Source organism: Chlorocebus sabaeus, chromosome 3 (assembly GCF_047675955.1).
Source record: "Chlorocebus sabaeus isolate Y175 chromosome 3, mChlSab1.0.hap1, whole genome shotgun sequence".
In the NCBI taxonomy this organism is placed as follows: domain Eukaryota; kingdom Metazoa; phylum Chordata; class Mammalia; order Primates; family Cercopithecidae; genus Chlorocebus; species Chlorocebus sabaeus.
Genome location: NC_132906.1, coordinates 4,576,215 through 4,582,214, shown reverse-complemented (window position 1 = coordinate 4,582,214; position 6,000 = coordinate 4,576,215). Strand labels below are relative to the sequence as shown.

Genomic DNA, 6,000 nt, shown 5'->3' with positions numbered 1-6,000 from the left:
CATTGTGGTAGTTACCATTATGTTTAATGGATTTTTTTTTTTTAGTTTTTATACTAAAGATATGAATTTCTACATCACAATCACATTATTAGAGTATTCTGAATTTGTCTGTGTACTTGCTTTTACCAGTGAGTTTTATACATGTCTGTCTGTTGCAAATTAGTATCCTTTTCTTTCAGATTGAAGAACTTCTTTAGCATTCTTGTAAGACATGTCTGGTGGTGATGAATTCCATTAGCTTTTGTTGTCCAGGAAAGTCTTTAACTCTGCTTTATGTTTGAAGGATAACTTTGCTGGTTACAGTTCTTGGTTGGCAGTTTTTTCCTTCAGCACTTTGAATATGTTATCTCACTTCCTTCTGGCCTGTAAATGCTCTCACTGTGAAGTCTGTGGCCAGATGTACTGGAGCTCCTTTAGATGTTATTGCTTCTTTTCCCTTGTTGCTTTTAGGATCCTCTCTTTGTCTTTGACTTTTGGGAGTTTGGTTATTACATGCATTGGGGTAGTCTTATTTTGGTTAAACCTGCTTGGTGACCTTTGACCTTCTTGTACCTGGATATTCATATGTTTGTCTAGGTTTGGAAAGTTCCCTGTTGTTATTTCTTTGAATCAAATTTCTACTCCTCTTTAAGGGCCAATGACTCTTAGATTTGTTCTTTTGAGATTGTTCTCTAGATCTTATAAGTGTCCTGTGTCTTTTAAAAATTATTTTCCTTTTCCCTTCTCTGACTGTATATTTTCAAATAGCTTATCTTTGAGTTCATGGATTTTTTTCTTGTTGATCAGTTTTACTGTTAAGACAGTATTGCACTTTTCAGCTCATCAATTGAATTTCTCAGCTCCAAGGCTTCTGTTTGATTTTTAAAAATTATTTCAATCGTTTTGTTAAATACTCATACATTTTTTGACTGCCTCTCTGTGTTGTTTGAAATTCATTGAGCTTCCTCATAAAAACTGTTTTGAATTTCGTGAGAGGTCACATGTCTTCATCCCTCCAGGGTTGGTCCCTGGTGCCTTATTTAATCCAAGAAAACACCCTAAGCTCAGATATGCTGTAATTTTTTTTGCAGACTCCTAAACACCTACCTGTGATGTTCCTGGGTAAGATTAGGGAGAATTCTCTGGGTTTCCAGGCAAAGTCCCTCATTCGCTTCCCTTTCTTTCTCCCAAGCAGAAGGATTCTGTCTCCATTCTGTAAGTCTGGAGTTGGAGGCGGGATGACAAGAGCACTCCCGTGGCCACTGTAGCTGGCACCATGCTGGATCACACTTGAAGCCCGTGACCTCCCAGGCCAGTGCAGTATCAGGGCTTGTCAAGGCCTAAGACAGCTACTGCCTGACTTCCACTGATGGTTATTCAAGGCCCAAGGCAACTTTAGTGAGCCAGTGGTGAAGTTGGCCAGGACTGAGGTCTGTCTCACTGTTGTAGCAGATCCCCTACTGGCCCAGTGAGGCTTTACACACATTGCCCAGGAGCAACAGCTTAAAATTGAGGGCTTCCAGGTTTCCCTAATGCTCTCTTTTATTGTGGCAGGGCTGGTAGCAAGTTCCAAGGCAAAATCTTCTGTACCCTTCTCTCTCCTTCTTCTGAGCAGGAGTCTCTTTCCAATGTTCTGCTTGGAGTTGGGAGAGGTGTGATGTGGGCACTCCCATGCCTGCTGCAGCTGGTGTCAGGCTGGGTTGTACCCCAAGCCCACAACCTCTCAGACTAGTACAGCACTAGGGCTTACCAAAGGACCACGGTCACTAAGGCCTAGCAACTACTTTAATCGGCCCAGTGATGAAGCAGGCTGGATACTGGGTTCTTCCCACTGGGGTGGTGGATTCCCCTCTGGCCTGGGGCAGATCTAAATTTTCCATTTGTGAGCACTGGCCTGGAATTGAGGGCATGGAAGTCTGCCCAGTGCTGTGTTCCCCTGTGGTGGGGCCGGCAGTGAGTTCCAAAGGGAAGTGCCACACTCACCTCCCTCTCCCTTTCCCAAGCACAAAGATTCTCTCTCCGCACTGAGCTGCCTGGTCCCTCCGCACTGAGCTGCCTGGTCTGGGGGGAAGAACAGTGCGTGCAGTGCAGGATTGTCCTTCCTACCCTCTTCCATGCCGCTTTTCTTGTTATGATGCTAAAACCGGGTCCTGTGATCTCTTACCTGATATTTTAGCTCTTGTGAAGGTGTTTTCTCATGTGGGTTTGCACTCAATTCAGTGTCCTGCAGGGGGAGGGTGGGGCATGATCACTGCACAGTTCGATTCAGACATCTTGCTCTGCCTTGGTTTTCAGCTGAGTTTTATTGATCCCTCTATTCCCAAAGCCTGTGTTCAATAAATGAAAGTTCACAGAATAAGGGAATGGTGAATTTATTACAAGAGCTTTAAGGGGTTTCTTTGTTTTCTTTCCCTTGTTTTTTAAATAATGCACGAACAGGGCAGATTTTCCTAGGAAACCGTTGCCCAAGGGGTGCTTCACATGCTTGGCGCAGGAGCCACAGGTCCCTGAGTTCCAGCCTAGACACCCTAGGTTTCTCTCCTTCCTCCGTGTTGACCCTGGGCAGGATCAGGAGATTCAGCTGTCATGACGTCATTAGGAGCATGCCACAAGGAACCCTGGGACAAGGCTTCAAGGGTCAAGGCAACCCTTCCCATTTTGGAGAGAGTCAGGAGAGACGGGGTGTTAGCTGCAGCCAAAAAGACAAGACCAACTTTACCACTTTCTTCTTTCAGGAGGAAGAATTCACTGAGTGAATTAGTCCCCTTGAGCCTCAGCTTGCTCCTCTGTAAAATGGTACAATAATTCATTTTTAATTGTACAGTATGGGGAGGAGTACACTAAGCCAGTGCCCTGGGACTATGGCCTGTTATTTCTTTTCAGTAAGAATTTTTGGATTTTTGCCTGATAGTGCCAGGGGCACAGCCAGTACTTTGTTTGTGGTGTAATTTATTAATATTCCTATTTCTCCTACCAAAATCAACTCTTCTCTGGCTTTGAAATCTCAGTGTGTAACACACAGTAATGATTCAGTAAATATTTGTTGGGTGAATAAATGAATATGGAAAGAAAGATAGAAAGGTCCTGGGAAAGGTGGTGCACACTTGTAATTCCAGCACTTTGGGAGGCTGAGGTGGGAGGATTGCTTGAGCCCGGGAGTTCAAGGGCACAGTGAACTGTGATTGCACCACTGTTCTCCAGCCTGGGTGACAGTGCAAGATCTTGTCTCAGAAGAGGACCGCCAGCCAGCCAGACACACACACACACAGAGAGAGAGAGAGAGAGAGAGAGAGAGAGGAATACATTAACCACAATTTACCACCTTCAACAGGACCCATAATATATTTGTAATTCGTTGTGAGGTTTTCAAATCTTATTCAAGTGTTGAATTGCTGGTGCCAAAATTTGGAGTCACTTTAAAAAAGGTAAAAATTCAGCATGTGAACTTTGTTTTTGGACCTAGAGAAAGGTGTGCTGAGAAGGCTCCAGGGGAGCAGCCTTCAGCAGGAGGGTGGGTGGTGTCTCCTTTAGTCTGGGAAGGGAGGTGTGGTTCTCAAAGGAGAAGCTGCCTACCAGCAAGGAATGGTGTGGAGATAGGAGAAGAGAAGTAATTGCAGCCTGAGCCAATTCTGAGCAAGCTGATGAGCTTCAGAGTTTGGGCCTGCATGGGAGGCAGGAGTCGTCCCCGGAGGGGGAGCATTGGCAGTGCCCGTGGTCCACGGGTCTAGAAGTTGCTGCTCGTCATAGCGCACTGGCTTCATCACAGGCAGGGTGCTACCCGCTACCAGGCTCACCCTCACGGTGGTTCTGGGGACGATGCGCACTACTGGCCCCTCACTACGTGAGTTGGGGGAGACTCTCTCTTACCGGGGTCTGGGATTCATTTGCTGAGCTGCTTTTTATTCATCTTTAAAGTTGTTTCAAAATTTGCAGGGAGAGCTCACCAGGAGGAAGCATGGAAAAAAATAAAAATAAAAAAAAAGCTTACTCAGAAGTTCAGTGAGCCACCATGGAATTTACATTACCTTAGGTTAATAAATAAACATAAAATTCTTAGCAAGGTGAAATAAGAGGTCACAGAAGCATGCAGAACATCATGATCTTGCAAAAAGAGATGAGACTGTCGGCAGATGTTCCAGCCAAGCACTTCCTGCTTTGACGTCTCCGTAAAATGCAGGGTTATCTGCACTGCGGGTCTGAGGGGATCAGTGTTTCCATTCTTTACATCTCAAATACCAACGGCAAAGAGGAACTGGGGAGTTCTTAATTCAAAACTAGGTCACATAAGAAGGTAGCAATGTAAAAAACCTCCGCATGATAGAACTTAAAGGAATTGCAGTGAAAAATCTAGTCCAACCCGCTCATTTTCAGATGAGGAAGCAGAGGCATGGAAAGGTCCCACAGTGACAGAACCCACTGGTTGCAGAATTGGGATTGCTGTCCCCAGTCGGCCTCTTTCTGCTACACTGTCGCTTCTCCTGAACAAGTTGAGTAGCAAAATAACAATTTTATGATATCTAAATATATCTAGACATTCCCATAAACCTCCACCTTCATGGGTTCCTCGCTGGGAGTCTTTCTGTAACAAAAGGCAAATTAACAAGAGAAAAACTAACAGAAGTTTAACACTATGTGTGTCTCCTGGATACCTGGGTGATGATCCAGAACAATGAGGAAGTCTCTAGAGTAGACCCCAAACAGTTTAAACGTCATGCTTGAATACCATCTTTGTTTCTTTGAAGCAAAGAAAGAAGGGTGCCTAAGCCTGGTGGTTCTGGAAAAGCTTTCTAAGTTTTTCCTATGACGGGCACTTCATAAATTGTGCTGAAATGTGATCACCAGCATTCAGAGGGACGAGGTCCTTTCTGAAAGGATTCAGGTGGGCTGGAACTGTGCCACTGGGAGAGCTCCTCTGAGTGCTCATCTGAGAGTGGAAAAGTGTCCTGAGAAGCAAAGCACTGAGGACTTGGGACCAAGGAGCAGCCTCAGGCAGTGCAAAGGTACACGCCCTCGGGGGACAGGAGCTGCGCTTGGCCCTGCCTTAGAGAGAGCGGGAGCAGGCTTATCAGCCAGCAGCTGCACTAAAGAAAAGGACAGAGTGGCTCCGGAGTGTGAGGGGACGGTGGGCAGCACTGAGACCGGGGGTTGCAGCGGATCTGAAACAGCCACGGTGTCACACGCAAGGGCCCGGCCCAGTGTCTTGTACCATATGCTGAGGCCGCCTAGGCATTCAGCTGGCACTGATTGCATCAGACACAGAGCCCAGGAGCCTGATCCAGTCACGAAAGCACAAGGCCAGCATGGGAGGACAGGAAAGAGCGGAGCACAGAGCTCCGGGCTCTCATGAAGACTGAGAAGCAGCGCTCGGTTAAAAGGCCGTGCTGGGATTCCCAGGGGCAGGTGGGGCTCTTAGTTGGGGCATCGGGAAAACAGGGGCCCAAACATTTAAAAAAAAAAAAAAAACAAACTCACCGAAGTTCTGATTTTGCAATGAAAATACAGAAGACGCCTCTTCCAACTTCAGCGTACATGCCCTGCTTGTCTATTTTTGTGGCACCACAGTGTCCTCAGTGCCAAGCGCCTCTAAAACCTTACGATGTGACTGAGAACGAAGCTCGATGAGGGCTCCGGAAAGAGAAGACAAAGAAAGCAAAACCTCATTAGGCTTTTGGGCATTCAGAAAAGAATGCGCATTGAATTTTCCTTTTGGTGCCAAGTGAAACTGAAGATGCCCCCATGTTTGCCAGAACTCACCCTCCCGGCGTTTTCACACCAGCCTCCTCTTCTCTAGCCTTGTCTCCCATCCCGAGGGCTGAGAAGGCAGGATTAGGCCCCACCATTTGCCTCAAGATCGCGTATCTGTGGCTCATTCTCCACCAAAATCCATTCATCCTGGTGCCTCTTTTCTGGTCTCATCTCCCACAGCTTTAATTCACCTTTATAAAGATTGTTTCAGCTGGGCACAGTGGCTCACGCCTGTAACCCCAGCACTTTCGGAGGTCCAATCTGTAGGACGGTTTG

General features: G+C 46.4%; 1 long non-coding RNA gene across 1 annotated transcript; it reads right to left on the bottom strand.

Annotated features, from left to right (window-relative positions):
• Positions 1-2,335: 2,335 nt before the first annotated feature.
• Positions 2,336-5,764, bottom strand: LOC140711445 (uncharacterized). The gene is made up of 3 exons (XR_012092656.1): positions 5,452-5,764; positions 3,847-3,918; positions 2,336-3,200 (listed from the first exon to the last, which is right to left on the bottom strand). It is a non-coding gene; the product is annotated as an uncharacterized lncRNA (long non-coding RNA).
• Positions 5,765-6,000: the final 236 nt, after the last annotated feature.